At 31.0% G+C, this 19,056-nt stretch overlaps 1 pseudogene; it reads right to left on the bottom strand.

Annotated features, from left to right (window-relative positions):
- Positions 1-1,090: 1,090 nt before the first annotated feature.
- Positions 1,091-16,296, bottom strand: LOC128667685 (uncharacterized; annotated as a pseudogene).
- Positions 16,297-19,056: the final 2,760 nt, after the last annotated feature.

The raw sequence follows: 19,056 nt of genomic DNA, 5'->3' as shown, positions 1-19,056 counted from the left end.
CTTGGTCGAAGCATATAAAAATACTTGCATGAAAAGTATAGTACTTGTTCCGAGAAATTTTGTTTTCTTTAAACAAGAAAATGTAATATTGCTGCAAAAAAATTATTTATCTTGCTTAAAAAAAATATTTCTTGCTTTAAGTAATAAAAGCTCTTGAAGCAAGTGAAAATTTTTTGATTTAAGCGTAAAAATATGTTGACATAAGAAAAAAAATTTTGATTCAAGATAAAAATTTGAAGATAATTGTTCACTTGGTGCAAGTATATTTTTATTTTCCGAATCGATAAAAAAAATTCATGGATCAAGAATATTTTCCTTGATTCAAGTTAACTGTTTTTTCTGTCGATAATCTCTAATATTGGAGCATGGGTCTTGGCTTAGTGCAACGTGCACTCACATATACTATTTCAAAAATATTTACTAACAATTGAATAGAATTAGTATTTTCGTACATCCAGCTAATTGCCGTGATACGGTCCTAAATTCCAATATCTAAAATGTAAAACTTACAAATTCAAATGCAAGTGATTTCATGGAATTGAAACACAAATTTTCAATTTTCAAGCTTTCATGAATGGTTGAAAAACAGCAAAAGTTTATAAAGTAAATTTTTTAATTTTCTGAAACTTTTTAACGATAATTCAAAACGTAGTTTCACTATTTTCACATTTTAAATAGTAAAAATTCGTGATTGATAAGGCATTCATGATATTTGACATAAAAATTTTAATAATTACAGTGTGAGATGTAATAGTTCCATTTTCTACATTAAGGTTCATAATTGAATGCTCATACTGTAAATCTTCTCGAATTATTCAACAAATTTTCTTATTTGATACTTTAATTTTCACACAACGGCTAAACTGTAATTTTTATAATTTTAAAGAGGATTGAATGATTTTTAAAGAAACTAACTTTCTGTGAGCAAAAGGTAATAATTATTTTACATTTTGTTGTGTACGATTTACATTTTCAAACTGTAAATATAACTGCTTCATATGCAACTAATTTTTTACAGGATAGGATTTAAAAATTACAGTATACATTTTAACTTTTGTAATTTTTAATATGACGGGCTGGTTTTTACATTTTATTCTGTAACTATTCCAGTTTTCTCTTTTCCGTGTGTCACCATCAACATTATGGTCTCAGTTTTCTATAATAAAAACAACAATTTTATTAAATCATAATGCTGACATAAAAAATTATGGGAAAGTTACAGCTTTTTTAAAAAGCAAATCGATTGCATATAAACCTAAGAATGCTAAAACTCCAATATCAAATGAAGTAGAAAAAGTCTTAAATGAAGCTCCAGATGAAATATATCTTGCCTTAGAAGGAAATTTATAATAATTCTCATTCACAATCCGTGAAATAAAAAATTAACTATTGTTTTTAGGCTATTTTAATTTTTGGCGTAAGTGGGGCGTGCAGGTGCGGTGAATTATCGAGTATGACTACTATCAACATAAAAATTGTTGAAGAATCTACTATACTTGTCAAATTACCTAAAACTAAAACTAACATTGCCCGGTCATTTACTATTATCGATACATTTAATAAAGCGATAAAAAAATACATGTCAACACATCCAGAAAATACAAAAATTTAACTTTTTTTTTTTTAATACGCCAATGGTCAATGCCAACAACAGCCGATGGGAATAAAAAAAATTGATTCTATTCCAAAAATAATTGCTGAGTATTTAAAATTACCTGAACCGGAATTATGTACAGGTCACTCATTACGATTTACTTCAGCAACATTATTAGCCGATACAGGCGCTAATTTGCTAATGTTGAAACGTCACGGAGGATGGAAATCTAGTAATTTTGCAGAAGAATACATCGATGATTCAGAAGTGAACAAAACAGAAATCACCAGTAAAATAAAAAAAAATATGAATCTGAATAAAGAAAATCAGACTATTGAAATGACTAAAGCTAATATTGATATTACTTAAGATATTAATCAAAATAAATCAGTTAAAGATAATTTATCTGCTGTATTGTCTCAAGTACAAAATACGACTGTACATAAGAATCTCAATATTTCATCAACAATTACCGAACACTTCCACAATTACGACCCTGCACTCAAGTCGGACGCGAGGATTACGACCCTGCGCTCAAGTCGGACGTGGGGATTATGACCTGGCGCTCAAGTCGGAATTTTCAGGTAGTTTGCGCTCAACTCGGCATCGTCCCAATTACCATGCCTTCTAAAAATATGAATTTCTCGTACCACAACTGTACCGTCAATTTCAACTTTGATAATAAATAAATATCATATGTACTTATTATTCTTACGGAAAAACAATACTTAAAAATTTTAAGACGAATGTAATTAAAAAGTAAAATTAAAAAACAAAACAGAGATTCGGAATTCAATTGAAAAATAAAATATAAAAAGATTGTAATTATTCACACCTGTATAATTATTTATATTCAGAAGGTAATTTTTTATTCTTTAAATGATTGGATTCCTCTTCATCAAACTTTAAAGGCAGTCGTTATAAAAAATATTGTTCGATACATAGGATTAAAAAGAGGGACACGGTATGCATGTATTGTCAACACTCGTCTAGGGATATGTTACATTCACCACGAGAACTCGTACCTATATTTCTCTCGTAGAGAGATGTAAGTACTCGTTCTCGGAGAGAATGTGGTATAACCTGAGACTTGTGTCACCAATCCAAGCATGCCGCAAATCCTCTTTTAATACTACGTATCGAAAATAGCTATTTCATATTCCGCATTGGTTTCTTGATATTTTCATTTTAATTTCAAGCTCTTAATAAAATAGTGTTCTGATCGATTTCAAGAGCTCGACATTGAAATGAAAATAACTAGAAAACAATGTGGAATTTAAAAAAACTTGACCGGTAATAATTTGTGAAGAAAACTTTTTTAAAATTTTTTTGTTGAAAAACCTGAGAAACGCAGCGATTTGCCGCTGATGCAAGTAAACTAATTAGGCGAGGTCTCGCGCAAATTATTGTATGCGGACGAGATGCTCACGGCGAGAAATCATACGCAGACACTAGGTTAGGTATTTCGTGGACTCGAGTGTTAGCAACTCCGCATACCGAAGCGAGCAGTGCAGTGACGTTTTATTCAAGCGCCTACAGTCCTCAGGGTTTGTCTCGCAGAGCTTCTCTCTGCGATAAAGGGCGTGGGTAATACCTCCGTTTAGTTAAGACCGTAAAATTTGTTAAATTATTGTGGCTCGTCAACCCGTATTATATTATTTTTTATACTAAGTCATTTGTAAAGAAATATCTATGCCGAGAGAATTGTATTATTTTTACAAAATAAAATTTGTTCGTTTCCTTTAAAAACAAATTTTGAATTTACTTGAGTTACGCGATCCCTACCTCGAATCCTAGACACGAGGAGCCAAAAGATCATTAGAGAAGCAAACTGCTAGGTCTTTCAACATTCCGTAACGTTATAGGTTTTCAATGTAATTTCATGAAATTTTTTAAAATTTTATAAATTTTTATAAAATTTGTTCAGATTTTATAAAATTCTAATAGTACAAATTTATAAAATTTTATGGAAATATTCTTTCCGGGATTATTATATTGCGTGACAGATGCCATGAGGGCGTATACCTGTAAAATATACCGCTAATAAGCCATAAGGGCGTATGCAATTTTTTTTTCTCGGAAATTGACGTAATTATGTTCTATAAGTATAATAGAGACGAAAAAAAATTAGTGTCCGGAACTATCGTGATTGTAAGCTAAAAGTAGAAGAATAATAGAAAACGTTTGAACTTAAAAAAATTTTTTTCGTTAGTTGAATGAAAATTTTAATTTTGAAAAAAAAAAAAAAAACGAGATGTTATAAAAATTTTTTTTTTGTTAGTATTGTACTTTTGGAACATAATTACATCGATTCAAGAAAAATAATCTTTTTGATACGCCCTCATGGCTCCCAGTACCAACGCCGTGAGCCATAAAGGCGTATATAAAAAATTTTATTTTTGGAAACCGACTTGATTGTCTCTGTTATACTTATTAAATATAATAACGGTAATTTCTGAAAAAAAAAAAAAAAAAAAATATGCATCCATAAGGCATCTGTAACGCGATATGTTATATACTTCATTGTGGTATTATCAGTTCCTCCAAAATTATAAAAAATTTAATAAAAACTTACAAAATTATATCAAATTTCGTATGAAAGTTTAAAACTCTATATCTCGATAAATGTTCTATTTATCCATTCACGATCACGTACGTGACTCTCTGTCTTAGAAATGCCTTCATCCATTCGATCAATGTGTAAGATCTAATTGTGATTTTTATTCGTGATCTAATATTTTTTTCGAAAAATTAATAGTGACTGTAGAATTTCACGAAATTTCACGAAATATTGTAAAATTTTATAAATTTTTATAAAATGTTATTAGGCCATTATAAGCATAAAATTAGATAAAACTTTATGAATTTTTATGATTTATTCGCAATCAGAACTGGCCCTGTGTTATCATTCCAGGCTTCTACCAACGCTGGACCACGGCTGGTTTAGAAGCTTGGTCCAAGGTCCTACATACTTGGGCCACGTCTGGGCCTGCCGTACTTTCCTCTCTGAATATGGTAAAAAAATGGAACGAAATGAATGTTTCATTCAATTTCTACTTATATTTTGTTCACTGCATACCGCTACTATTATCAATATCAATGCAAATACAATAATTATTCAACATTATTCCTCTATTTGAGAATTGCGCTGAGCAATTTAAATGTTGTAACTTCACATATCAATTCGTATCTGAATATTCGGTGCTTGTGTATACATCCGTATCTACAACATGCATATAAACACGCATTCATACTTGTCCATTGAAATAGCAGCGCTAGTCTAGTATATTGATTTTACCACGGTACGAGCATGAATAGATATGAAAACCCTTTTGCTGGAAGATATAAATATCATTTACTACTGGTACGGAAATTAAATAATTTATGTAAACGGAAAATTATTAATTATACATCATGTATATTTGTTTGGTAAATAATATTTACGGAGAAAAGTGAATTATTTTTTCTACGGCAGTTAAATATTGAAGGCTGTTCTATACAAAATATAAGAACTTCTCTTGAATAATTTTATGTTGGGCATCTTCTAAAAAAAAAAATAAAAATATATTATTATAAATATTTAAAATGAGTTATAGGAAGTTTTAAATACTATCACTAGTAATTGAGCTAGTGAAAACCATTTGCTGGGAAAGGGTTGTGTAATATGCTGGCAACCCTCTTCTGACAGACTGACGAATGTCAAGTGGGAACAGTTGAAAAATTCAACATAAAGAGCAGGTAGAAGTAAAGTGAATAAAATAAAAAAAATCTGGGCGTTGGTTGACCCTGCGGGCCAGCCCCAAAACTTCCCGCTGTTTTCGACCTCAAAGAGCTCGAAAACATTAGTGTAGATATATTTTCGAGCTCGAAAATGCTATCGCATGCAATTGTTTTTTTACGATCTTTTCAAGCTCTAACAAGTTACCTGTTATGCTGGAGTTTGAAAATTTAAGAATCGGAAATCATCAATGAAGCGGTTTTTAAAATTTAGTTCCTGATTATGTTCAGTAAAATAAGTGTATTGAGGCAAAAATCAATGTCAGGGATCAAAATCAAGATTTAAATAAGTTTTGACTCATGTAAGAAACAATAAAATATGAAATATCCGATAAAAATATTAAAAACTACGTTCTATCGATTTTTTAACTTCCCGCTAAGAAAATCGACGATTTTCAAAAATTTGGGGAAGTTATTGTTTTCACCCCGATTTTCGAAAATCGAGTTTTCATCAGATGTCGACGTTTTGAGGTCCTAGGAAGCTATTCTGACTGTTTTCAGAATGATATCCAAGTGTGTGTGTGTGTGTGTGTGTGTGTGTGTGTGTGTGTGTGTGTGTGTGTGTGTGTGTGTGTGTGTATGTAAACTCTTTGTAACTATTGAACTAATGAATCGATTTGAATGGTTGAGGTGGCAATCGAAAGAGCTTGTTGGCCATCAACTTTTCTGAAAATTTCAGATTATTTGATCGAATAGACTCGAAAATATTTGCGAATAACGAAAAAAAAAAAAATTGTTTTTTTAGTTTTTTATTGATTTCTAAAAAACGACTTATACGATCAACTTCAAAATCTAATCAGCTTCAGTACTCAATAAAATGCGTCGATTGATACCTCAAACATCAAAATCGGACAATTCGTTCGAGAGTTATCGCGGGAGAAAGAAATGGTGAAAAACGGTTTTTTCTGAATATTTTCGAAACGACTGACGCGATCGATTTCAAATTTTAATCAGCTCTAGAATTCAATAAAACGCGCCGATTGCCACGTCAACTATCAAAATCGATTGATCAGTTCAAAAGATATCGGCGTTGAAATGTTAAAAAAATAACATTTTATGTTATTTTTTCCGGATAAATCATAATATAACTTACTAAAATGTGCCTGATATCATACCAAATCATCTTTTTTATGGTTTCTTTTGATCATATAATGTCATCGAACTTGGTTTTCAGTTTAAATCATATTATCAACAAAAAAATCGATAAAACGTAGTTTTTAATATTTTTATCGGATACTTCATATTTTATTGTTTCTTACATAAGTCAAAACTCATTTAAATCTTGATTTTGATCCCTGACATTGATTTCTGCCACAATACACTTATTTTACTGAACATAATCAGGAACTCAATTTTAAAAACCGCTTCATTGATGATTTTCGATTCTTAAATTTTCAAACTTCAGCATAACAGGTAACTTGTTAGAGCTTGAAAAGATCGTAAAAAAACAATTGCATGTGATATCATTTTCGAGCTCGAAAATATATCTACACTAATGTTTTCGAGCTCTTTGAGGTTGAAAACAGCGGAAAGTTTTGGGGCTGGCCTGCAGGGTCAACCGACGCCCAGATTTTTTGTTGATAATATGATTCAAACTAAAAACCAAGTTCGATGACATTATATGATCAAAAGAAACCATAAAAAAGATGTGGTGGTATGATATCAGGCACATTTTAGTAAGTTATGTTATGATTTATCCGGAAAAAATAACATAAAATGTTATTTTTTTAACTTTTCAACGCCGATATCTTTTGAACTGATCAATCGATTTTGATAGTTGACGGGGCAATCGGCGCGTTTTATTGAATTCTAGAGCTGATTAAAATTTGAAATCGATCGCGTCAGTCGTTCCGAAAATATTTAGAAAAAACCGTTTTTCACCATTTCTTTCTTCCGCGATAACTCTCGAACGAATTGTCTGATTTTGATGTTTGAGGTGGCAATCGACGCGTTTTATTGAGTACTGAAGCTGATTAGATTTTGAAGTTGATCGTATAAGTCGTTTCTGAGAAATCAATAAAAAACTAAATAAACAATTTTTTTTTTTTCGTTATTCGCAAATATTTTCGAGTCTATTCAATCAAATAATCTGAAATTTTCAGAAAAGTTGATGGCCAACAAGCTCTTTCGATTGCCACCTCAACCATTCAAATCGATTCATTAGTTCAATAGTTACAAAGAGTTTACATACATACACACACACACACTCGGACATCATTCTGAAAATAGTCAGAATAGCTTCCTAGGATCTCAAAACGTCGACATCTGATGCAAACTCGATTTTCGAACATCGGGGTGAAAACAATTACTTCCCGAAATTTTTGAAAATCGTCAATTTTTTTAGCGGGAAGTTAAAAAATTAATAACATGAAGATAGGAATTAAATAATAGTTCTGAAAAATTTGTCGATCGTAAAGCACACTCTGATGCTTCGTATCATGAGTCGTGCAATTATATATCTACTGATATACTGAGAGGAAAAAATGATTTCCGAACTATAAAAAACATAGTTTAATGAGACCTCCACTAATAACTGCAGTTTCGTTAACTGACATGATATAAGTTAATAGTAACAGAAAAGTATAGTTAAGGTGAGTATTCAGTAGAAAATTTACAAGTTTCTTATTCAGCATGCCCTGGAAGAAATTTTTTCATAGAATTTCATCAAATTTGCAAAAACGTATCAAATTGTATGAAATTATACTAACAAAATTCCGTGAAATTTCATAATTTCATACAATTTTCGTCCAATTATGCATTATTTAATGAAATTTTGTAAAATTTATGCAGTTTTCATAATTGTTATTGAGATCCTAAAGAGTTATTGCTATAAAATTTTACATATTTCTATGAAATTTTATAGACTTTTATAAAATTTGAAAAAAACTTATGAAATTTTATCAGAAACCATAAGATAATTCTATGAAATTTCATAAAATTTCACAACGTTTCATATAATTTTGTAAAGTTTTGTGAAGTTTCATGAAATTTTGGGAAATTTCATAAACGGCCCACACTCCATTTTTATGAAATTGCATGAAGTTTTATGGAATTTCATAAAAATTTATAAAATTTTACATAATTGTTATAGAGGTTCCAAGTACTAAGTTGTATGGAAATTTTTTTATAAAATTTCATTAAATTATATAAAGTTTAAGAAAATTTTATAAAATTCTAAAAAATTTTGTGTAACTTCACATAATTGAATCTTTGGCCTTACACAAAATGTTACAAAATTTCATGAAATTTCATTAAATTGTGTTAAATTTTTTAAAGATTACTTCTCGGCTTCTAACTAATTTTTACAAATATTTTTAGAATTTTATAGTTCTATAAATCTGCATAATTTCATGAAATTTCATATAATTCCAAAAAATTTTAGGAATTTAAGAAATAATGTTACCAATACTCCTCCGGGTCTTGATAATAAACATGCAAAATTTTTATGATAGTTTATATAATTTTATAAAATTTTACTAAATTTTATAAGATTTCATAAAATTTAAAAAAAATTCATAAATTTTCAATATCTTATAATTAAATAAAACTTCATGAAATTTTATAAAATTATATTAAATTTCGAGTGAAAGTTTAAAACTCCATGTCTCGATAAATATACTATCTATTCATCCGCGATTACGTACGTGGCTCGGTGCAGTTGATAGCAGCAAGGAAATCAAAATGATGTAGGTTCGGGCCCAGCAGTTGGCAGGATTTTTCTGTCAATAAAAAATATAATTAGTCTGTCTCAGTAATGCTATCATTCATTAGATCGATGCGTCAAATCTAATTGCAATTTTTTTTCGTGATCTAATATTTTTCCGAAAAATTAATGGTGACTGTTGAATTTTATGAAATTTCGAAAATATTGGAAATTTTTTTTAAATTTTACCAGGCCAATTTTAGCATGAAATTTAATAAAACTTTATGACTTATTATGAAATTTCATGAATTTTTATGAAATTTTCACCATGAAATTTCATCAGTAAAATGTTATAAAATTTCATAATTGATATTTTTTCCCGTGTGTCCAGAAGAAAATTGTTATGACAACATACTTGTATAGTTAGCAACCCTGATTCGTTATAATTATCATCACAATATAAATATAGTTACCACTTTTAAGAATTTATGGTTTTAGCTACTACATTAGTTTACTGCCTTTAATTGTTTTAACAATGTTAAGTTCAAAAAATTATTATTATTATTATTTTTTTTTAATTCTCAATTCAAATTGCACTGATTGCAATGATTGCTGCTTGCAAGTGCGACACTTATCACTAAGTTAATGATAAACGCAACGGATATAACTGATGAGAGATATGAATGCAATGAGATAGAAACCAAGAACTGTTCACTGCGATGGATCGGAAAGAACTGACTTCGTTGACCTGGGCCTCAGGACTCGGTGGTTCAAGAATTATAAAAAAAAAAGGACTCGACTGCAACCGAGTATTTCTCCGTTGGAAAAATCCCGAATATTCTAGTTTGAAATAACGAAATTATTGTTGAATATTCCTTGCGACTGAAAGAAAAGTTTATATAAAAAAAACTTAAGCCAGGAGAGAGTTGAGATGTTCCAGATGTGAACATCCCGATCAAGCGCTGCGTTGTACCTATGGTTTATGGCCCTAGCGATTGCTGCAAAGTCGTAAAAAAAGGACTCTCGGGTTGCCTGGCTCGCAGGACGAGTTGTTAAAATTAGAAAGTTTAGGTAAAATTTTTACAAATATTAAAAATATTTGAAGTATAATATTTGAGCATTTTATTTAAAATTTTAGACGACAAAATGATGTATTGTTATGTTGGATTATTTTAACACACAGCCAAGGTGGAGGGTAGGGTATCACTGTAATGGTCAAGTACAGTATAAGCACGTCAGGCCCGAGCCATACAATGAAGGTAGAAAAAGTAAGCAATTGCGATATCAAGATAAGAAGTGTAAAAGGCCGTAAATGCGGCTATACACTGGAGCAATTAAAGAAAAAAAAAATTTAATTTAAAATAATTAAAAAATTTAGAATGTTTGTAATATATTTTTCAAAATTATTTTTAATTTATTTTTTAGCAATACTTTCGAGGAAATATTTGTAAATCCTTTTTGACATATTGTACAATTATTTGAAAAATATTAACTATATATCCTGGAAATATTTTTAAAATAGTATGGTGTTGATGAAATTTATAATTTATTTTGTACATGATAATTTTTTTTTAATTTTTATAAGTGTCAATAATTTGATGTAAAAATTGAGCTGGATACGACGTATGCAATACGGAGAATAAAATCTAATAATATTTGTTATTTTTCAAATAAAATTTGTAACAGGGTGTTTTTCAACCTTGCTAAGTTTTGGCTCCGTAATTAATTGGTCTTAATTAGGGCGCCACTGGAAGTTAAACCTCGGTCTTCCAGAACCGGAGATGTTATAAAAATTCAGGGTCGTTGAAATATTAATTGACTGAGGAATTGAGGAATTAAATTATTGACACAATATTTTAATTAATATTATTATTAATTTTATTTATCAATCAACAATACTGCCCCCTGGGCTTTCTCTTACTTATAATTACTTTATAGTGTAAACTCTTATTCATAAATTTTTTTCTTACAATCTAAGTTCCCTGGACAAATAATTTACTTTTTAACAAAGAATTCCCCTGAAATCATTAATAAAACTGGCCACTGGCCTGGATCATAATTAAATTGAGTCCCCTGGACTTTATAATTAAAATTTTAATAAAAATGGCAACTTGCCAGATCCCCTGGATCTATTTATTTCTTACACGCACACACACACACACACACACAAGTTACTTCTGAGTCCCCAGGACTTTATTTTTCACACACACACACGTTTACAATTTAATTTCAATTTTATTTATTTGTCCATTGGACTGAATTTATATTCGTAATTTTTAATTTATCATTTACTGATTATACCAATTTAATTTTACTTTCTATGTTTTAACCCGGAAGATTTTATTGCGACGAGAAAGTTTTGAAAATCCAGTTTTCCAGTATCGCGTAAAAATGGAAGTTCGGGCACGTGAAAACTGACGCCAACGACTGACGCTATCTCTCTCAACTTCGCGCTCCTCTATCTATCTCTCTATAATTCGTGTCTTCCTTTCTTCGCGTTCAATTTCAAATTTTCTTTCACAATTTCACTAATTTACTGACATCATGATTTACCAAAAATTAAATAATTAATTATAAAATTTCTTATCATTTTTCACAGCTCTTGATTACAGAATGAAATTCTCATTTTCATGAATTCTTATATATAATTTTCTCATTGATTAATATCCATTAAATTATGATATAACAATGACTTAAAACTATCCTAATTTCTGGCTCCACGCCGAGAAATTTTTCCCCACTCTTAGTAAATGATAATTCAAAATTCTGGCCTCTCTGCCGAGAATTTTATCCGATGGACCGCGTAACTAATTAATAAAAGAATTCTGGCTTCAGCCGTGACTTCTCTTATTCCTTATAAATAACCTCGGAAATGGCGACTACCCACGAATAATAACTTAAATTTTAATTAACGTTAATTATTTATAAATTATGGCCACTGCCGATAATTTATTTACCTCGATATACTCTCTGTTGTTCTCAATATCTCGGGGTGTTCTCTCTCTCTCTCCGTCCTCCCACCGATTTCCTGTCCCAGGTTATTACTTTTCTCCCAACTCTCCAATTTTATTTAACGATCAAATCTGCGAAAATTCAATACAAATTAGCGATATGTAAATTAGTGTATCGGCATCCGGCCGGATACACAATTAATTATCTTTCTCAGTTCTGTAGCTGCTGGAAGGTTCCACTTTAACCTCTCCAGTGCTAGTATATTCACCTGTTTTCCAGCACGCTGTCCTTCATCCAGTTAGATCGCCGGTCCGTTCGGCTGTCCCCTGAATCACCCCGAGCACTCACTAATATATATTCTCGTCCGAGACCCTTTGGCAATTTTCGTGAGTTTTCCCACTCTCATTAACTTCTAATTGGGGTGGAAGGACAAGCCTCCAAAATTGGCGCTTCCGGGGACCAGTCGATAATCGAGATTTCGGGGTTAATCGATTTTTGGTAATTAACCAACCGCGGGAAATTCAATGAAAATTTAAATTTGAATTTATTAATTTTACCTCGTTACAAATTACTATTTCACCGAGGTAACCTGGAAACGGTAAAAAAATACAGAAATTTTCTTTAATAAGTAAAAATTATGATCGCTGAATCCTGTATAATTCAATATACCAATTTTACCTTAGTGTTCTTAACTACGCGTTTGTCTCTAAACTTTAGACAATTATTAGTATATTAGGTGAATTATTTAAGAATCGTTTTATTAATTACTATTTCAATGTTAATCAAAACAACGTATCACAGTTCAATCGATCTACCTATTAGTAGTTGAAGAAACTATTTATGCGTAGTGAAATAACGTGACCATATTGTCAGAGTAGTTGCGTTGACTATTAAAAGTCGTTACAGGAACTATTGGATGATGAACAAACTAAAATAATCACTGGTACAATCTTGATTTGTAGGAGTGAACTGAAAACCTATTGTTATTATTATTGCTAAAGTATAAGTTCCGAGAGACAATCTTAAATAGTTACCATAACAAAACTAAAAATGTTTGTAATGCTTAGTTAACACTACTACTTTCAAATAAGTTCAGGCACTTTCCCGAGTCAAAAAGTTTAAGCATTATTTCAAACTGACTACGCTGAACTGAACCTTAAATGAAGCTGAATTGAACCTTAATTGAAACTGACTGGTCTTAATTGAGCCTCAATTTAAACTGTTCAGCCTGTTACTGGAATTAAATTGAAGCTGGATTCAAGCTGAACAAGCGTAAGCTTCAAACTGACGTAAAATTTTCAGGCTGTTTTAAAACTGAACAACCTACTATACCATTAAAAAGACACTGAATTCAAGCTGAATAACCTGTAGGTTATATATTAGTAGCACGTAAGTGATACCTCTAACACACTAAATTTGAGAGTAAGATGTTTTTTGAACCTACTTCTAGCGCTGCCACTTCCCTCTCCGTGAGGGACATATTTTATATAAAATATATAAAAATATATATATAAATATTTTATTCTACCTTTTAATTTTCATTACTCAATATTATTATTATTTATAACTTCATTTTAACTTTTAGAAAAGAGAATTTTTTTTTTTTTTTTTTTTTATCAATTAATTATAGATTTAGCTAAAGCGAAGATGTCAGTGTCCATAATGTTTCTGTTATAGAACCTTCCAAATGTGTCTGAGCTACCGCTCCAACCCGCTCTTTTACGGATGAGATCCAGGTTGGCGCCGAATTTGTAAGCTCTAGAAGTTGCTTTATGGCGTGTACTGTGTTCAGTAAACATTGTTACATCAATTCCACTGTCTTTTAAGCTAGCTTTAATACAGCGACTCAGAGTTTGTGTCGATATGGTCTTGTGTGGTTTTTTGAAGCTGTTGCAATGATAATTAAATAAATACATGTCAGGACTGGTTGGTGGTTGGGATGTTAAAAAAGTACGCATATTAGAAAATATAACAATATGTTTATTTGTCACAGCACAATATATCACCGGGTTACAAAAAAAAATCGGTGATTTAATTTATTAATACTGTTAATTGTCTAAGCTCATGAATACGTAAATAAGTGAATGCTAATTATAAAATTGAGCTCGAGTAATTGATTTAAATAATTGAAGTAATTGATTTGAATTTAGTTGAACACTGATTTGATTGTAGAAATGTCATGATAAAAAGTAACATGAAATCAGAGGTTACCGAGCGAAGTTAATAATTGAACAGTTAATGATTATTTAACAATAACAGAAAATATGTAAATATTTGAGTTCATTGAAATATAATATTTATGATCACTTAATTTAATTGATTTGAATGAGTTTATAATAAATTGCACTGAATTGAATTTATTTGATGAACACGTGATAGCATGATAGCAGATGCTACCGAGCGAGAGTTTACTTTTAGTTGAATTAAATATTGAACATAATGATAATTTATTAACCGTAATATTGAGTCTTTTAGTTTAATTGAGCACTGGTGATAATTAATTATTTAATAAAAAGGCACCTGTGATGTCTCCCTTGTGAATAACCTCTTGAGAAACGTGGTCGTCGATCACTTAAATTATCAAGTTTGTAAATAATTCATTACTGAGCTCTAAGGCTAGCAATTATAAAAATAATTATATTTTTATAAAGCTTGATGATCACTGCAGATGTTTAATCAATTACTTTGAATTATTTAATTGAGATGTTTGCGAAAGATAATGGCGGCCGTCTTCTCGACACGTGGCAGGAAAGAGTAGATGCGCATGCGCCGAGCTGCGCATGATCAAGTTCAAATTTGTAGACGAGACTCCAGTAGGTGCTGCCTCTTTTTGCCGGAAGTGAAACTATATTTAAATTCAAATATAGTGTTAATTACGCAACAGAAGCTAATAAACAAATAATCATCTTTTCGCATGTTTTCAGTCTTTTCGATGTAAACGATTAATGTTTTTACTGGACAGATTTGAGGTTTGTCCATGAAAAAGGGCACCTCTAGGACTGGTTGTTTGGATCCTCGCCACGATGTTTTGATTAGATCCGGTATCTTATTAATTATTAGCGATGTCTGGTTTTCTATATTCTTCACATTAATTTTTGATAGAGTTTGAACTCTGTGTGCTGTGACGAGAGCTGATAAAGTGGCACATTTTTTAGATAATTACTCCAAAGTGATATTTTCATTTGGATACTGGGAACCTAAGAAGTCTAAAACTATCGATGCATCCCAGGTGATTTCGTTTTTTGGTAATGGTGGTCTGAGTCTAAATACGCCTTTAAAGAATCTCTGGATTCTATCATCCTTATCATTCTTATCAGTAATGATAAGGCTGCTCTGTAGCTATTCACGGAGCCATACTGACCTCCACCATTAAATATACCTGTTAGAAACTCTATTACGGTTGAGACTGATGCCTCGTACCTATCAGACTGACACCAGTAACTCCCAAAATCTTTGGAAATTTTCAATTTTCTTAGCGGTAAGTTGATAAAAAATCATAACCCATCATTATCCCATTACGAGACTAAGCTCAAAATTAGTGTTTTGGGGAGTATTTGTGATGGTGAATCGGTGGGCGCACCAGTTTTTTTTTTTGATCTACTATGTTTTTTTTTTTTAACTTATTACTACTGTTTGTATTTATTATGAGCTAGTGTGACTTATTCTAATTCTCTTATAACTACGTACTTATATTACTAGGATTTTCTTATTATTAGGGCTTAATTGCTATTATTACTTATTACTTTGTGTGATTTATAACTAGTATTATTATTATTACTTATGACTAAAACTATGGTGCTTATTCTACTTACTTTTTGTTCTTAAAAACTATTTTCTTTATTAACTATGACTAGATAACTACATTATTTAATTACTACATGTTTATTTGTGATCTACTTATAAATATTGTCATTACAACCATTCCTTAATTCCTATTTATCTCTACTAATTACTACTGTGATTTCTTTTTAATATACAAAGACTATTACTATAACTATGTTGGTTTATTATTTTACTATGGCTGTGTTTTATTGTTGATAAGATTTTGTCTGATATCGTATGATGATATAAATGCGTGCCCAACGAAAATGATTTAAGTCCCGAGCCAACGGCAATCAAAGGGAAAAGAGAAAAAAGTGAAAAATGATTCCATATGAATCGTTTAAAAGATTCAAGAGATTGAAAGAAATATAAAATAATACAAAAATATGAGAAATAATGTGTGAGAGTTAAAATTGACTTAGAATTTTAATCGCTTATTCTTTCACTCTCTTTCTATTCGCTCGACTCACCGTCGCGAGTGTGTAAGCCGCACGGCTAATTTCTCCATATTCAGTGTTTGCTTAAACTCTTAAACACATTCTTTTTCTTTCCAAATCATTTTTATATTCGTTTAAATTATTTTTTTTTTCAATTCTCGTTGATGTTATCACGCAGAACTTAGAAGAATTTCAGTCTTTTAAATATTATTTTGTCGTTTTCTGTTTCCCTTTGATTTATTCGCCCAGAGACTTAGAATAATTTCTCAATCGCCACGTCGAAGTAAGTGACGCTAGAGGGCGATGGAATTTATTCGTTTTCGTATGTGTGGCGAATGGGTCAGGTAATAAGAGCGCTCATAAAGGCCCGTAATGGCAACTTAGTCTCCCTGGAGAGTGTACAGAGAAAGACCATTCCCAGCAACACGAAGGAAGCTCTTTTACCAGGAGTCCAACCGGACCAGGTAAGCGAAGTTCTACTCTCTTTGGGAGGGTTGAGGGTCCCCACTCCGAGGCCTTCTGCCAAAGGGTGGTAGGTGAACATATCCGCGTAGGTAGGGGTTTGATGGAGACCATCCGCTTATACTCTGGGAGGGGAATCCGTGCAGGGCCGACGGAGAAGTCGACCAGACACCCCTGAAGCACCCGGGAGAGGGTAGAACCGCCTCACTAGTCCGCGTAACTTTTGTGTGTGTTTTGGAAGGTATGAATTGGCCGCATAAGCGTGATTAAATAATTAAAACCGTAATTCATTATTATAGAGGTAGTAGAACAGGGCTCGAAGCCCATGTACAAGAAAATATTGTTTAAATAAAGTGTTTGTGATTATTGTCTATTTAAAACGGTCTCTACTTCAAAACCCTTTTTCAACCCTGGACTCCGACTAGCCAAATCTGAGCAGAAAGGGGTAGTTGTTGTCAGAAGAAACTGTAGCTTTTTCGTTCTAATTTTGCTTACTTATTTTTCTGGTTTTATTCACATACTTGATTAATAATATTAGATCATTACTAAATTTCTTATATTCAATTCATTACTAGTTCATCTTTTCTGGTTCTGTGTGGTTCATTTTTGACAAATCAATTAATTAATAACTTTTAAATCGTGATTTAAATTGATCCCAATTTTACCCTTTGTATAATATTTTCTTAAATTTTTTCAAAAAAATCGAAGGATACAAACAATCGCAAAATCACCGTTTTAAGTTTAAAATAAAAAAAAAATCAAATTTACAATGAATAATTTTTTACATGAATTTTCTAGAAAATTCATCAAAAAACACAAATTAAAAAAAAAGACCCAGATCGGATAATTTTCCACTAAGTTATGGCTATTTAAAAAAAAAAATGCCCCAAAATCATGAAAAATTCATATCTCTTGATTGGCTGGATGAAAAAATTCATAAAAACTTTTTTCTAGGAGTACAAAAAAGTACCTCAATTTCAGCGAAATCGGAGATGCAAAATCCATTGGTAGGATGAGTTGGCATAGTATGCCCCATATATATTTATATATTGAGACAAACCGCTTTTCATTTCGCGATTTTCACCAGCAGCCACCAGAATTCGCGGGTTGAACCCTGGCTTAGGCTGGCCTCTAACAAATTTTATTTTACTTGGGACAGAGCAATGGGCTAGAGTTCTTGCAAAGCAAGGACCCGCACTTATTCAAACTCGGCAACGTATATAAAAATCTGTTAACTCACCTCACGGCTTATTATTTATAAATTATTTCTTATAATTAATTTAACTATCGTATATAACTTAATCAATCAGTATTATGTCTTATTAAATAATTTTACCAGTATTTTAGGATATGACTAAAAGGTAGTAGATAGAATATGAAGTTATACAGAAAATATGCAAGTTTATTGCCAGTTATAATAATTCTCAATTACTTACAATGAATGTCGCTGAATAATACAATGTAGGTGGTCCGAATAACAATGGATGGCCACGTGAAAAGCGTTGGTTGTTATAATCAAAGAATACACTGATTTTATATTTTATAATTAATACGCTGATACTACAAATGTATCAGCGGTAACGTACTAATGAACTTAACAAATTAAATATGCCTTAGTCTCAAATAATAATAAGAATATACGATAAATAATGAAATCGCAAGCTAAGTTGCCAGTTAGATGTAAAGTATAATAACTAAATTAAATAATAAATGAATACAATGCAAGTAAATTGCCGGCTGATATTCAATTAAATTAGAATATTCGAATACGTCTAGACGCTAATAGATCCAAGATCGAAGTTTAAGTTGTCTAACCGATAATTGAGGGTCTGGGACTTGCCGCTGAACTCTGTCCCCACTTCACCCTTACGGTCATGCGTCGATGTGAAAATTAGTCATGTGACCACGGCACTATGACTTGGGTAGTTTCAGACGACAAGAAGACGGGGAAAAATGGGAACCGCAAGGCTGAGGACGACGAAGACAATTCACATTGTCTCAATATATATATATATATATATATATATATATATATATATATATATATATATATATATATATATATATATATGTATATATATAAATGAAGTTATATATTTTAACCTACTATAAAATATGGCCGCTAAGAATTCATATGTAATCTTAAATACATCCACGAATTTTTCATATCTACAAGTGACCAATAAACGAGCGAAGCAGATTACAATCCATCAATAATAAAAGTTGAACAACATCGAGGTAGTACATTAATTGAATGGGTGACCCATCCCGGAAAAAAATTGATTTTAGAAAATTTTATACAATTTTATAGAATTTTACAACATTTTATCAAATTTTACAACATTTTATAAAACTTTACGAAATCATAT

Source organism: Microplitis demolitor, chromosome 1 (genome assembly GCF_026212275.2).
Source record: "Microplitis demolitor isolate Queensland-Clemson2020A chromosome 1, iyMicDemo2.1a, whole genome shotgun sequence".
In the NCBI taxonomy this organism is placed as follows: Eukaryota; Metazoa; Arthropoda; class Insecta; order Hymenoptera; family Braconidae; genus Microplitis; species Microplitis demolitor.
This window is presented reverse-complemented; position numbering and strand designations above follow the sequence as displayed.